The sequence below is a fragment of the Eulemur rufifrons genome, chromosome 16 (genome assembly GCF_041146395.1).
Source record: "Eulemur rufifrons isolate Redbay chromosome 16, OSU_ERuf_1, whole genome shotgun sequence".
Classification (NCBI taxonomy): Eukaryota; Metazoa; Chordata; class Mammalia; order Primates; family Lemuridae; genus Eulemur; species Eulemur rufifrons.
Window position 1 is genome coordinate 64,673,159 of NC_090998.1, and position 17,403 is coordinate 64,690,561.

Sequence of the window (17,403 nt, forward strand, 5' to 3'; positions counted from 1 at the left end):
ATATACTTCAAACAGCACTGCGTCCACTCTTTTTTTTTTAATTGCTCGCCATGTTTGTCACTTTTATTTATATCCAGTTTATGTACTCTGATTCATATGAAACATTGAATTAAGAAGGAGTATTTAATTTTTTTTTGGTAAAATAAAAGTAAAACGTGACTTAAATGTCCAAATTGGGATATGTATGTGGGCATCTGTGTGTGTGTGTAAAGAAAAGCATGTCTGCCTGTAAAAATTCCTGAGTTTAAAAAAATTTTTTATATCAAGCAAAAAGTCATTTTTAATATTAGACTTTCATTATGGCAATAAAATCAGTTAGCATAGAAGCCATTTTGAATGATTCCTGCTTTTTATCAAATATTATTAATTTTTTTTACTTGATAAAAATATTTTAAATTTTGCAGGAAGTTTTTCCAACCAGAGACACTTGAATGCCTCAGCCTGCCTCTCACATGTCAGAACCTTTATAACGCGATATATATCACATATATGTATAAAACATATATATAAAAAACAGGTTTATTAGAGAGCCTGAACTTTGTGGACTACAAACTTGCAAAGCTTTATTTTCTCTAATCAATGCCACCAGCTGTGCAATGTCAAATTTTCCTTCCCTGGTGAGTAGCAGATTTTTAGTGATATCTTGGGCATGTCCTATAATTTTTTCTACTTTAAGTTATTAAAAAGTCTAATTTACATTTTAATCTATTATCTTTCCTCATTGCAATATAGGCCTGGTTGGAGCCAAGGGACTTGGAGTGGGGCAGTGTGGTCTGTTTTCTTATTTCCTTACTATCACTGGGAGTCAAATAAGAAGCTATATTGTGCTTCTCTGGGACATCTCTTCACCTTTTATGTTACACTTTAGTGTCTGTTGCAGCTCTGAGAAGAAATGCAGAGTAAAGGGTGAAGAGTCTATTAGGTGTGGAAGAGCAATACTCTATTTCTCTGTCAACTTCCATATTTTCCTGGATAATGTTGAGAAGCCACCAAAGTCGAGAGTGACAGAGGTCATTTATATTAACATCCATGTAGCTCTTACTCTGTGTTATACCCTATTCTACATGCTTTACAAATATTAAATAATTATCTAAAAATTATGTGAAGTAGGTATTTTTATTACTTAGGAAACTGAAGCACAGTAAAACTGATCAACTTGCCCAGGATCACATAGCTAGTAATTGGCTGAACTGGGATTTGAACCCAGGGAGTCTGGCTCTATGCTCTGAAGTTCAGCTGTCCTTATATGATCATCTCTGGCTTAAGACAATTTAATAGGAAATTGGTAATAATGGTCTGAAGCCAAAAGTTTTAATAGGCTAAAGATATAATTCTATAGGTTTTGGAGTCATAAATATACAATTTTGATTTTTGAATTATGAGAGTGTAGGAGATCTCTGAAGGAGGACCCAAGTGAGAAAACAGTAATATTTAAGGAATAAGATGACTGTATACGACCAGGGAGACTAGAAGATTAAGTATCTACAACACGTGGAGACTTGGATATCCCTGGACAATTCAATAATTGGATGCTCATTAAGACTTTACTCTCTAAGTGGCTGTTCCTTATTTATTTGGAGAAGAGGCTGAACACTTGCATGGAGGAATGTTGGCACAAGACATTGCCTAAGCTTGCATAACCCTCTGTAAAACAAAAACCTTTGAGTTAACCAAACCTTTCTCCATCAAAAGCTGTTTGTCAACCTTGTTTTCATTGGAAACTGAGTCAAGGAAGAATTTCCCATCAATTCAAGAAGTTTAATCAATATTATTTCCATAATAATGTCCTTCAGAGAAGCATTGGAAATTTTTTCTCTCCTACTCCTCAGTGATATTTTAGTGTTCTTTATATAACATCTTGAACAAGTTAACTGTCTGCCTGGCCTGAGCCTCGGTTGAACCCTGAAGTCACTGGAGCCAAAGATTAGAGAGAGTTTCAAATGGAAATGAACAGCTGTAAAATGTTCAAATACGTCCAGTAGATTAAGAATTAGACAATTAGACACTGTAATTACCAGGTCATTTTGGTTTTATAGGACAGAATTAGGGTCATTCATTTACCAGCTGCATGGCATACTGTTGTAAAAATTTAACATTGCAACATTTAATTCATTTTGATATTTTCCTGGTGTATGATGTGAGATATAGGCCCAAATTAATTTTTTTCCACAAACCTTTTATAGAATGGGCCCTTTGTTCCCTACTAATTTGAGACCCTAACCTTTTCATACATTAAAGTATTACATATACACATACTATATTTCTGGTTTTCTTCTACTCCAATGGTCTAATAATGTACTATTAATAACTTGTTTTAATTATGGACACTTTATAGTATATTTTAATATTAGGGGGCTAGCCATCCTCATTGTATTATTTCTTAAGATTTTTCTATTTGTTATTTATTTTTCCATATGATCTTTAGGATAATCTGTTTAGTTCAAATTTTTTTTTCTTATTGAAATCACATTATATTACAAATTATTTGAATCTTCTTCCTTCATGAGTGTTTTAAAGTTTCTAGTCAAAGACTTTATTAATTTCTGGTTCTGTTTATAGGTACTATACAAACTCTTATAAATATATGGCATCTTTTCTTCCGCTGTATCTTCTTAATTGTTGCTGTTGGTGATAGTGAATTGAGTTGCTCATATTTTTACTGATTTGGGCTAACAAAAATAACCCTTCAGTATGGTTCACACTATTTCATTTGAAAGCTATTTATGCATATTTTTGTTTCATTCCATATTATGCTTCATTTTTTTAATAGAATAACTGTTGTAGACTCTTCCATTTTATGGCTATTTAAACACATCAACTGTAAATAGCAAGGTCACATTATGTCCAAGTTTTTATCTCCAGTTTCTTTCTTGTGTCAAACTGTTTTGACCAATAACTCAAGTACAATGTCAAATACTAATGAGATGGAGATCATGCTTATTGTGCCCTAACTTTGCTAGATATAATTTTTTATGGACACAATAATGATGTCTTCTATGTCATTAGCCTTTTGAGCTGAGCCGAATAGATTTTATGATGTTAGGAAGGTATCTATGAGTTCTTAGAGTATTTTTATATTTATATTGTGTTAATATCTATGGATATTAGAGTATTTATCCTAGCCCAATTAATATGAAAAATTATATGAATAGTTTAATTTTGAAAAATCCTTATATTCCTCAAATAAAATTCTCTTAAATGATATATTTCTTCTGTAATGATTTGAATTCAGTTTGCAAATATTTAATGTTGGATAATTTCATAATTAATATTGATCTGTAGTATTTTTGTGCAGTACTTGACAGGTTTTTCTACCAGGGTTATGCTGGCTTTGGAAATAATTATTTAGTTATTTATCTATGGTCTACATAGCTTTGAAAGTGTCTATTTGAAGATATTTGAGTTCTTTGTAGATTCTGGACATTAGCTCTTTTTTTTTATTTTTTTTTGAGACAGAGTCTTGCTTTGTTGTCTGGGCTAGCGTGAGTGCTATGGCATCAGCCTAGCTCACAGCAACCTCAAACTCCTGGGCTTAAGCGATCCTACTGCCTCAGCCTCCTGAGTAGCTGGGACTACAGGCATGTGCCACCATGCCCAGCTAATTTTTTCTGTATGTATTTTTAGTTGGCCAGATAATTTCTTTCTATTTTTAATAGAGACGGGGTCTCACTCTTGCTCAGGCTGGTCTCGAACTCCTGACCTCGAGCAATCCCCCCGCCTCGGCCTCCCAGAGTGCTAGGATTACAGGCGTGAGCCACCGCGCCTGGACTGGACATTAGCTCTTTATTGTATGTATAGTTTGGAAATATTTTCTACCATTCTGTAGGTTGTCTATTTACTCCATTGGTTATTTCCTTTGCTGTGAAGAAGCTTTTTAACTTTATCAACTCTCATTTATTTATTTTTGTTGTTGCTTTTTTTGCCTTTGGCATCTTAGTCATAAATTCTGTGCCTAGGCTGATATCTAGAAGAGTTTTTCCTATGTTTTCTTCTAGAATTTTTATGGCTTCATGCATTACATTTAAGTCTCTTATCCATCTTGAATTAATTTTTGTACATGGTGAGAGAGAGGGGTCTGTTTCATTCTTCTGCATGTGGCTATCTAGTTTTCCTAGCACCATTAATTGAACAGCACTTCCTTTCCCCAGTGTACGTTGTTGTCTGCTTTGTCAAAGATCAGTTGTTTGTAGACGGTTTTATATCTGGGTTCTCTATTCTGTTGCATTAGTCTATGTCTTTACTTTTATAAAGGCACCATGCTATTTTGGTTACTCTAGCCTTGTAGTATAATTTGAACTCAGGTAATGTATGCATGCCTCCAGATTCTTTTTTTTTTTTAAGGTTGCTTTGGCCATTTAGGTCTCTTTTTGATTCCAAATGAAGCATAGAATTATTTTTTCTAGATCTGCAAAATATAATGTGTAAGTACTACACAAATAAACTGGAAAATATAGAAAAAATGGACAAATTCCTGGAAACAACATCACATAAAAATCCTCAACAAAATACTAGCATGCCAAATTCAACATCACATGAAAAAAATAATTCATCATGATCAAGTAGGTTTCATCCTATGGATGCAAGGATAGTTCAATATATGCAAATCAATAAATGTGCTTGCCTACAAAAACAGAAATAAAAATGAAGACCATGTGATTATCTCAATAAATGCAGAAAAACATTTAATAAATTCTAGCACCTTTTCATGATTAAAAACCCTCAACAAACTAGACATAGAAGGAATGTGCCTTAAAACTATTAATGTTAAAGCCATGTATGACAAACCCTCAGCGAACATCATACTGAATAGGGAAACGTTGAAAGCATTCCCCCTAAGAACCAGAACAAGACAAGGGTGCCCACAGTCACTGCTTCTGTTCAACATAGTACTGGAAATCCTAGCCAGAGGAATCAGGCAAGAGAAAGAAAGAAAGGGTATCTAAAATAGGGAAACAGGAGTTCAAACTATCATTTTTCACTGATGATACAATCTTGTATTTAGAAAACCCCAAAGATTCCACCAAGAGACTCCTAGAATTATAAGTTCTGTAAATTCTCAGTTAACAAAAATCAACGTAGGCAGTAACATTTTTATATACTAATAACAGTCAAGTTGTGAGTCAAAGCAAAGACTCAATATCCACTTACAATACCTGCTTACAAAGAAAACAAAATACCTAGGAATATACTTAACCAAGAAGGTGAAAGATCTCTACAAGGAGAACTACAAAACACTGATGAAAGAAATCACAGATGATACAAATGAAAAAACATCTCATGCTCATGGATTGGTAGAATCAACATTGTTAAAATGTCCATATTGCTTAAAGTGATTTGAGTATTATTTCTATTTTTATTTAACCACTTATCAGTCTAAAGAGATGAATTAAGTTTCCCCACAATAGGGTTTTTCTAATGTTCCTTTACTTCTATTGTTTTGCTTTATATTATGATTTTATGTTATTCTTGGTACATAAATATTACAAACCTTGTAAATTCATTGTTAATAATACTCTTTAGCATCATAAAGTTGCCTTTCTAATATCTCATAATGCTTTTTTTTTTGACATGAATTTGGCTTTTATACCTCTCCGAATCCTTTCATGTGTTGGTTGGTTTTAAATAACATAAAATTTTGTATTTAAAAAAATCTCTTAATCAATTCATTTTATTGGCTTTAAAAAAATGTTTGGATTTTGATTTTTTTACCCAAACTAAAATTCTCTCACTCACATGCATGCAAACATTCTTTCTTTGAAAAGTTTCAGCTCATTTACATTTTAAGACAAATATATATTTGTATTAGTTTTGTCATGCTATTTTAAAAACGTATTTTCTCTCTTTTAAGGTTTTTATTAAATAAAGGTGTTTAAGATTTTTTTTGATTGTTTAAAGATTGGTAGCTTAAGAATAAGGCATTTATTTATCTAGTGAATATTTACTGACTATATGGCTCTATGTCCATTACCCTTCACTGAACACACAGAGAAGAATCCCTACTTTTTGGTGGAGCTTCTTTTATTTAGACCAATTGAATAAGTAAACTATGTATGTGTCTCCTCGTGGATAATAAATGGTAAGGAACAAAAAAATAGAGTACAAAGGCAGAAAATCTTCGAGACTATAAATGACTTAGGGGTCTCAATTTTATTTAATAAACAGGAGGGATAAGTAGATCTCACTGAAAAGATAATATTTAGGCAAAAACTTGAATGAGGCAAGGGGATTAGTTTGAATGAGGCAAGGGGATTAATTGTAATGAGAAGGGAGGGAATCCAGCAAAGCCAATTACTCTACCTGAGAAAAGAAGATGAAAATTGGTGACAATATAGATGGAATCTTCAGATAGAATGTGTTCATACCCAATTTTGTTAGAGAAACAGGAAGTGAATATTATCATTTGAGGGATATATTGAAGATATATGGGAGTCTGGAAAACATGGAAGAGTCATTGTGGGAAAGAAAAAGGGAGCCAACTAAGAATGAAAAGTCTTATGTCCAGCAAGAGTTCAGGTAAGGAAGAAAATAGATATTTTTCATTTTCAAGAGTCTTTCAGTGCAATTAGGCAATTTTCTACAACATGCTCTTTGGACTAGACATGGTTGAGAAGGGGGTGACATTTGTTCATTACGCACTATATGCAAGCCTTTTGTACACTGCTTTATGTTAATAATATGTCAATTAGCACACTGATTATTAATTTTACATATGAAGTAACTGAGACTCAAACAGGGTAAGCCATCTGATGTCAAAATGTTAGTAAACATCTGAGCCATCATTAGAACATAGTGTATTGCTCAGGAGAAGAAACAAGAAAATAACATACATTCAGGCTGAAATTTAGTGATGTTTTTACTTGATAAGGTAAAAAGGCCAGAGGGCCATGCTGATGAAAGAACAATTGAAAAAAATGATAGTATATACAGATTAGGCATAGAAACAATTGTGTTAATAGGGGATGGACCCTGAGTAGGAAACAGGCAAGAGGCTGAAGATCATGATGAAAAGGCAAACAAGGCAAGTCACTTCTCCACACAATAAAAGATTTTTCATCATTAGGGTTTTCAGTTTTATAATGGTGTATAAAGTATAACAATATATACTTTGTGCAATGAAATATTTAGAAATAGTTCACTTATTTTTTGTTTTTGTATTATAATATGAAGAAAACCGTAGTTGTGAAGTATACTTATGTATAAATTATATGTATAAGTAAATATATGTATATATATGTTACCTTTTATAATATTTGCTAATCTATTTTTTCAATAAGGTACAGCATTACTGTGAAAATCCAAGAAACTTCTATTTGTAAAATTTTTAAGGCTTATATTACACTTGCAGATGGAAATGCCTTCAAAATTATTTATATCAAATATTATCTGTGTTGCCTCCTTGTTTGCTATGTTGTAAATGCCATTATGGATATCTTACCGTGGCTATAAAGCATTTTGAATGGCACTTTAAAAGTAATGCCTAATATAAGTGATATTACTGAATAGAATTTAATATTTTGGGAGTTTAGTATTTTCCAGTGGGAGTTTGATAATACTCTAATCATACAGTCTTCTGTTAAAAGCAATTCTGATTGACATCACAAATCTGATGGCATTTGGGCCACAGTATTCATGTCTTACTCTTGAATTTTCATATCATTATTAATAACCACACATACATGTGATACAGGTTCAGTTTTCACAGTTGTTATTTTTAATATTTTTTTCCAATACTGTGGCATATTCCACAGAGATGCTTCAACAACTAAGATACACTGTAAGGTTGATAAGTATGAATTATCTTAAATTTATTTGCAATGAAATTGAACAGCCGACCCAAGGTCTTAGGTTTACAGAAGTAAGTGAATATATTGTACAGCATTATTTTTTTCTTTTGGGTTTGATTTTTCTGTGATTTGTAATAAAATATATTAATGGGCCCGATTCTACTACTGATTAAATGGATTGGACTCAGTCCTTTAGCAGAAAAATCATATTAGCAATCAATTTCAGATCAGAAGCTTTAAAATAAAAATGAAAGACTGTTCAGGGAAAAGAGAAACTAGGCAGTGATATAGCAGGAGACTTATTTAAGTTCAAATGATTAAATGTAGTGATCATCCTTAAAATGCTGCTACATGTTGATAACACAACAAAATAAGTACTATTAAATTATAAAAATACCTCATGTGTAAATTTTTTTAAAAATTCTGTAAATATTATTTGAATACCTATTATGTGGCAAGTATTACTGGCTTGTCAAAAGATATGTTGAAGTCCTAACCCCTGGTACTTATGAATGTGCCTTTATTTAGACATAGTGTATGTGCAGATGCAATACATATGAGGTCATTAGGATGGACTCTAATCCAGTACAGATAGTGTCCCTTATAAGAGGAGGGAAATTTGGACATAGATGCGCACAATGAGTAGGACAGCCATGTGAAAAACAGACAAGGGGAAATGCCATGTGACAACAGAAGCTGAGATCTGAGTGATGCAGCTGCAGGCCAAGGAATGCCAAGGATTGACAGCCACCATCAGATGACAGAGAGAGCCAAAGTAGGAATTTCTCCCCTATGGGTTTGAGAGGAAACAGCCCTGCTGTGATTTTGGACCTTTAACCTCCAGAACTGTAAGAGGATATATTTGGGTTGTTTTAAGTCATCTAGATTATAGTGCTTTGTTATGGCAACTCTAGGAAACTATAATAATATAGCTGTTATGTACTCCGATAGGCTCTGGAAAAAGCTAAATGGTTTCATCAATTTGTGAAGTAAACTGATGTAATTTCTCATTCAGATACAATCATATATATTTATTTATTTCAGTCTTTAAGGACAAGACACTTTAGTGACCACTGGGGATAAACAAGGAACTTAGAAAACAGTAAATATATTTAGGGAACTTAAAATATTAAAAGGAAAATAAGGCATACAAAAAAATTCAGTATGAATGAGATTTGTCCTATTTCTGACAGTGGTGCAGATATGATGCCATGTGAATTTCAAGTGAGAAAGAGACTGTCTTTGACTGGAAAAGATTCATGGAAAAGGCAGCACTTGGACTGAGCTGAGGAGTATTTGGATTTGAACATACAAAATTAGAAAAACTTGAAGCAACCATGTAGACAGAACCACTGAGACAGAAAGCACACGCGAGTGAGGAGTTAAACACCTGGGATCTTGAGTCTCGTAATCTAACAATTCTTTGGCGCAAGTACACTGGACAATGTTTTGAGGTTGCAACCACGCTCTTGCATTCCTTTCCCATGGGCTCAAGCCTCTGAGTAGGGAGATTTTTCCGTAAGCCCCATCCTCAGGGCAGAGATAAGAGCAAAACAAAGGAAAAAAAAAAAAAAAAAACAGCAACAAGGAGCTGAATTCTTTACTTCTGAAAGTCTATAAACCCATGGCAGAGATACTGTTCTGAAAAGACAGACCTCAAGTTACAAGAAACTTACACTTGAGACTAAAGTTTTACTTATTTTCTTTTTTCCTTTAATTGTCAGAAGCTGCCATTTGAATATCAAGAACCAGAGCCTGTTGAAGTTTGAGCCAAGAATTGGTATCATAGCATAGGAAAGTGAGGTTTAGGCTGGTTATTGTATGGGGGGAAAGATCACAAAGGACTGTGACTAGACCCAAGAAACAGTAGTCTCTGGGAAGTGCCCAATCTCCTGCTTTTTGGACCAAGCCCCAAGAAGTGGAGATGATGTAAACCCCATTAAAGAAAAATTTATCCAAATACTTGTTAAAGATGGAAAGGCAGACTTTATTCAAAGGGGAGTCATGACAATAGGTATAGGGAACAGTGCAGCAGGGTCTTACAGTGTGGAACAGAGATTGGACTCCACTCTGAGTCCAACCAGGAGAAATGGAGATTTATAACTAAGGAACAGGGTGGGGGTCAGTGGATGGAAAATGACTAACAGGAAATTCCTTTCCAAGGATAAGGGTATTTCAGATTAAACAGGCTTGACAGGATTATTGCTGTAGGCAGACCAGGGTGATAGGATATTGAGGGTGGTCAGATACCAAAGGTGGGGAATTTTCCCTAAACTGACTTAGCAAGATTCTCTCTCAAACTTGATGCTATGGGGACAAGGAGGGAAGACCAAGGTTAGGGTAGTTAAGCAACGGGACTCAGAGGAGCTCAACTAAAGTTTTGGTCAAAGGACAAAGTTTTTGTCAACCACAAGATATGAGGAAAACAAGATTAATTGCTTGGCTTCCCAGATGTAATCAGTGGCAAGCCTTATAGGGAAAAAAAAGCACTGTCCAAAATTGCACCCAGGATTAGAGTGGCTGAAGGGGATTCTTAGATCAACATTAGGACAATCTTGCAACCTCCCAGAGCAATGTGGGAAAATAAAGATTTTTGAGACCCCATCCCTGACCAAGGTAACAAAAGAGGACTTAGAGTTGAGACAAAGTATGCAGAATAGATTATGTGGTTTTGACCTGGTAATTAAAACTTGGCATGCAGCCATAAACTGGGTGCGTGAAGGCAGTGAGAGTAATGTGGACCAGAGGAAGATGAGCCACCTTTTGGTGCAGACCAGAGAAGCCAGAGATGGCATGAAGCCTCAATGCCCCTTCTAATGCTAGGATGATACATAACTCCACTTCTCACCCCAGGTTTTAGATGACTCAGAGAGAAGTTAAGGAGAACCGCTCTTGTGTATGTGAGGGAGGTGGAATTCTAAGAGACCCACTTTTAAAACAGAAGTAATTTCATTACCATAAATTAGAATTAAGCATTTTTGACAACATGGAATCTCAAGAACAATAGTTCCAGTTATAGATAAAGTTATATTTTATATATCTCATTTTGTGGACTGTTTTGACATGGAGATGCAATAAATGATAATTTACCCAAGGTCCTATATTTAAGCCAGGAGTGATTGCTGATAAGAACACCTGAGACTGGGTAATGTATAATGAACAGAACTTTTATTTCTCACAGTTCTGAAGGCTAGGAAGTTCAAGAGCAAGGGGCCAGCATCTTACAAGGGCCTGTTTGTTGTGTCATCTCATGGAAGAGAAAAGAGGGCAAGAGAAAGTAAGAGGGGAAAGAGTTCCCCCTTTTGGAACAGCACCAATCCTACCCGTGAGGGTGGAGACCTCATGGCCTAATACGCTTTTAAATTTCAGCATGAGTTTTAGAAGGGAAAAATACTTAAACCATAGCAGATACCATCTTTGTGTCAGATACTATACTGAATACTTTTATATTGATCTTCCCCTGTAATCTTCAGGCAGCTTTATGCTTATCGGTCACATGAAGGAAGTGAAATTCATTGATGTTTAATAATTTGTCTGAGAAATACAGTCATAATTGTTGTCAGAACCTGTGTTGGTCTGCGACCTAAATTCACTGTATCATAGTCATTCTCTTCAAGACATATTCCATATTGCCCAAACTAAGTTCTTTATGTAAAAATGGCTACAGTTGGTGAGTTATTTCACTGTTTCCTCCTCTGTAGTTTTCACTGTTTTTTAATTTCAGTCACTGTGATTACGTATGTTTCTCCTTATTCTTTCATTTGCTTGTTCTCAGACTTCGTCTCTTTGCCTATAAAGTAACCTAAAGCATTATATTCAAGGACAATGGTAAGTTTTGATAAGTCTCTGCTTATGGAAATTCCACCATGATTGGCATCATCCAACTGCATGAAGTATTTCTCCTTGACAGAAGTTAAAAATGTATGCTTGCCTATAACATTTTACAGAAGCAATCTGGTTATTACATATCTTCCAGTACCCAAATGTAAAGGACACATTGTCCTTGAAAGAGTCGCCTTCTGCCAGTAAAAATGAATTGTAATCAATCCATATTGGTTGCTGTGGTCTTGCTTACTACTGATGTCAAAATTTAGTTAATTCAGGAAAACAACCAACAGTTTGTTATGATTCTGTCAAAATCACAGTTGATTTTGAGTTATTAATAGAAACAATGAAGATGGCGCAATGGGATAGCCATGTGATTCGCTCAAACAAAATGCAACTATTAGCATTAATTACAAAGATGGCTAAAATATCACATTTCCTAAACCATGTTTCATATCAACTCTTATCTTTTGACTATAATAGATAGTTATATGTCTGTATATTTAAAATATGTTCTCCTAATTTAATCTCTGAGTAACATTCAAAATATTATAATAAGATAGTATAGCTTTTTCTTGGGAGAAAAATATAAAGACATAAGACTAAGTAGTTAATCTCTAAAATTAATTTTTTAATAATGGTAAGTCAGGGATAATTTGATAATTTTAACACATAATTATTTACATTTTTGATATCTATACTTTAACAGCTTCTGTTTTTGTTTGATAAAGAACTCTTACTTTACATGAAGAAAATTCTGAAATAACTTCTGTGATTGTCTTTTTCTATTCAGAAATATTAAATACTTGGGGGTAATAATGCAAAAATAACCTGAATAAAAGTACCCAAAGAAGGGTAGTTCTGCTTGCTCTACTCAGCACAGATGAAACATTGATTTGAATGTTTTCTTAAATCTTTTTTGAACCTAATCTTTCAGTTTTAATATTTCCTTCACTCAAATTCTGCTTTAAATGTATAAATATGTAGAATACCATCTTTTTCATATTTATGTAGTCTTAGATTACATCTATTATTCAAATCCCTGCAAAGTTATTATTTTTTACAACTTGCATTTTGCTACTATGGTGAATACTAAAATCTAACATTGCCTTTCAGGATTAATGTTTAAATCAGAATGTTTCAATTGGGAGAAAAATAATTTCATAGACATGCTATATGTCTAGATATATGTGCAGGCTGAAAACTCTCCATTCCTTGTCTTTAAAAAAAAAGTCTAATCTTTATCTGTAGTTCTTCCAGGCATCTTGTTAGGTGAGTAGGCACAGTAGGCAGGGTTCAAGGGAGCAGGATGAGTCTGATGTGGGAAAACAAGGTCAGTACCGGGGGAGTAATGTTTATATACACTCAATGAAAGGTGCGTATAAGGCCATCAATAGCACATGAAGCAAGTGATAAGGAATCCTATTGACCGAGTAGAGAATGCAAAAGAGGAGTAATGAAAACACCAGGTCTTGGCTATGAACATAGTGAGGAGTTCAAGACCATTCTCAATGGGTTCTGATTTTGAAGTCCATGCCAAAAGGTTATGATAGATAGGTTTGGGATAGAAAAAAATATTTCGGGAAAAAGAACCTTCAAAAAGCTATATATAGCCTCAGATTCTACATTGGTAAGTGACTAGTCTTTTAAAAAAGTTTTACTATTTGGGCTTTGTGGATCATGCTTGTAATTTTTATTTCTCTTCTAATTACTAAAGCTTTGGAATTGCAAATGTCCTTTGCAAAATTTTCTAAATGACAAAAGAAGGTTTAAGGTAAGAACTGAGCAGCACTAAGTACTATGCCTCACACAGGTAAGTTACTGTCAGTCAGTCTGGTTACTTTGCACCCAACTATTCGAAGCTGTCTGAGTTGGAAAGTTAACTTACGGTCACTAATCAGTTTATTCTGGTTGCCTAGAGCAAAATCTTCTGAGATTGCCATCTATATATTATCTTGGTCACTGGTAAAGCAAATAACTCTAAGATTCCCTCAAATTGACTCTACTGTGCACAACGGCAGGTTATTGAAGTTGATTCATTAGAAATTAGAGAGTACTCTCTGAACTGCTTAGCCCAATTGAGATTACATAAAATAGGTAAGCAAACCAAACCAATGTAGATTTGCTTCCATTTATTCTTAGTAAGGATGCTGATACTTCTAGTGACCATAGTGTACAGAATATTTGGGGTTATTCATATTCAGGTGCTTAACACCTGAATATTTCATGGGACCACAGCTTGAAAATTTAATAAAAACTCTTAAATTTAAACTAGATTTTTTATGGAAAATATCTCTAATTTACACGACTAACCAATACTTTAAAAATGATCATTTTAATTACCCTGTAAATAAATTGATTTAGTAAATTTTCAATTAAAATATATTCACATTGCCACAAAACCTAATTTATATTTCTTCAAGAACTATTCATTACTGAAATTTACAATAGTTCATTTCTTCAGCAAATAGTAAATAAGGCAATGTAAATAATGACACACAGCCACCTCAGAAAGATACTTTGCCTTAATTTGTTAGTACACAGTGAGAGACTTTTCTCAGTGCCTAAACTACCCCTTGTTTCATAGTGGTGCTTTCAGACCGCAGATGCAATGTGGTGAAATTCATTCTTTAGTACATCCGTTTATTTCATTATTTAATATATATTGAGTGGTAATAGACATTGAAGCAATTGTTAGATATTGGAACTTTAAAATAACAGAATGTTCCAAGGACCATACAGTGGAGTGATTGCTATGTTACCAGCTAATAGCTATCACATTATATTAACAGCTAACATTTTATCGAATGTTAAGCACTTTGTGTTAATTCATTTAAGGTGAACCTTTTTATCATGAAACTCACTGTACAGAGAACAATGAGTCACACAGAGAGTAATGAGCTTCAAGGCACACAACTAATAAGTATCAGAGCCAATATGTGAACCCAGGAGGTCTAGATCCAATGTCTGTGCTGTAACCCTACACAGAAGAGAGCAAATGCACAGAGAAAATCCATGTCAGCTGGGTGTTTGGCAAAGGGATATGAAGAGCTCTCTAACCAGTGGGAACTACCTGCATAATAGCACAAGGAATAAAGTCTGTGTGTTTGAGGATGGCGAGAAGTTCTGTGGGGTTAATTAGAAGTGTTCATGTGGGAAACTTGCAGTAAATAGAGCTAGAATTTTAGGGCAAGCATCAGGACACTACTGACCTTAGGTTCTAATCTAAGTAATTTGAACTTTATTCTGGAAGCTGTGGGGAACTATTGAAATATTTTAAGGGCTTTAGGCAAGGCAGCAATATGATCATACTTGCCTTTTAGAAAGGTCATCCTGGCAGCAGTTGGGAAGATAAGTTGAAGAAAGGACAGTTAAGAGACAATTGAAGTCAAGGAGGCAAGAGTTGATGAGAACCCAAATAGAAGTATTGATATGGGAAAGAAAAGGAGACAAAGGTAAAGAATGAGTACTTTTCATATTTAAAATAAATCATTTAATATGCACTTTCTATGTGCATTTTACTTGGCACATCTCAATTCCCAAGTACTTCTCTGAGAGAGATTTCATTATTGACGTTTTATAATGAGCTGATAAGAGCTTAGAGTGGTTAAGTAGTCTACCTAAGATTATATAGCTAGTCAGAGAGAGATTTGAGATTCAGGAATTCAAATCTATGGCTTATACTCTTTCTAATCTATGATGTTGCTGTAATTAGAGTCTTTAAGGACAAAAAATTTCTGATTTCAAGGAAAACTGGTAGAAGAATACTAAATTAAAAATGTGAATCTAGATTAACCTTCATGTTTCTAGTATGGTATAAATTTTGGTGTCATTTCACCAAAATATGGAGCAGGGAAATTCTAATAAAATTTTCTGAAAGAGATGTTTATAAGTTCTGTATTAATTTATTATGCTTCCTTCTTCAAACTCTCATCTGGCTTCAGGCTCCTCATCTCCACCATTAACAGCTCTTGATAGGATTGGCAATCATGTTCTGTCTCTAAATTCAGAGAATATCTTAATACTTTTCTTAGTCTACTTCTCAGTAAATTCAGCACTATTTTTCACTTTCTTGCATTAAAATATTCTCATCATTTGAAGTTCTTGTAAAGATACCAATTGATTTTCTTCAAAGTCTCTGGACCATTAAATATTGATAGTTGTCGAACCTCTGCTCATCTGATAATTTTTCTCCACCTTCATGACTTCAGTTATATACCTATACAGAGTTAATGGATGTAATTACCCAGGTCTGTTCTGTGATAATCCCTTCTTGGCAATCACAATGGCATCACAAATATAGGAGATCCAGAAAAATAAACTCACAGCATTCTCCCTCACTTCTACACCTTTTCAGTTCTCAATATCTCTGTGAATGGTGAATGGCACTACATCCTATTTCTTTCTATATGCAAGGAATTTAGCAGTCATCTTGGATAGAATATTTTTCCCAACCTACCATATATCTCAACCATCACGAAGTCTTGTCAATCATACTTCCTAAACATTTTTCAAATCAGATTTTTTTTTAATATTCATGGCCAACACAACATTCCCTGCTATACTCATTGCTGGCATGGGATTCTCAAAAGCCTGTAGACAGATCTCCCCAATCCTCCCTAAACTTTCTTTTAATTCATTCTCCATATTATATTGCAGAGTGATTCATCAGAAATACATTTCTGATCCTGTTCCCCCCTCTACTTAATAACCTTTAAGGATACATATTGCCATTAGGATAGAGGCCAGAATTCTTATCATGGCCTTCAGAGCCTTGCATCCATCATGCAACCTCTACCTTCTTCTCTCTTGTCCAGTCCCACAGGCCTTCTTCCTGTCCTTCATACTATTTGTATATATTGCTCCTTTCACTTAGAACACTCTTCTTTCCCCTCTTGACTAGGTATTTTCTACTCATTGTACCATTTTCAGTTTACATATTTGCTTCCTCTAGGAATGTTTCTTTGACCTCCTTATGTTAAATGCCTCTCTTAAAGGGCCTTATGACACTTTATTAAGCTTTCTACTTCTGCAATTTTATATTTTTGTAATATTTTGGTAACCATTAATAATCTCCACCCCTTTTGCGTCTATCTCCCCCATTCTTATCTATGATGGGACTTGGATCTCCCTTGCTCATCACTATTTCCTCGGACTCTTATAGTGGTTGACACTTAACTCACTTAATTCTTATAATAATTTCATATAACAAGTTTTCATTGTACAAATTAATGAAGACTATGTATTATTCTAGCACATAAATCATACTCTTTCTAAATTTCTTATATTTTGTGGATAAATATTCCATTTTAGTTTTATAGTGAAATCCCTTTATGTTCAAACTTCCCAATAAGTTGCAGAAATCTCAATGCCTTAGAGCTGCATTGTTCAATACAGAAGCCACAACCACATGTGCCTATTAAAATGAAAATAGAAATGCAGGTCCTCAGTTGCAATAGCCACATTTTCAGTACTCAAAAGCCATGTGTGGCTAGTGGTTACCATATTGAACAGCATAGATATAGAATGTTTCCATCATTATAGGAAGCTGCATAGGATAGCATTGCTTTAAGGAAAGATCAAAAAGAATTATTCATTGAAATGTTAGCTTTCCATTTGACACATTTAATATAAAATGCTAGTGGACTGGATTTATAGACCTAAGTTGGATTTACACATCCAGTTTTCTGTAACATGTTTTATAGCTAAAACAAAGTTGCTTTTCTACAAAGTCTGTCTGCGACTTGTACATAAATTTCTGTACCAAATTTCAACACAAAGATGTTATGGGTGT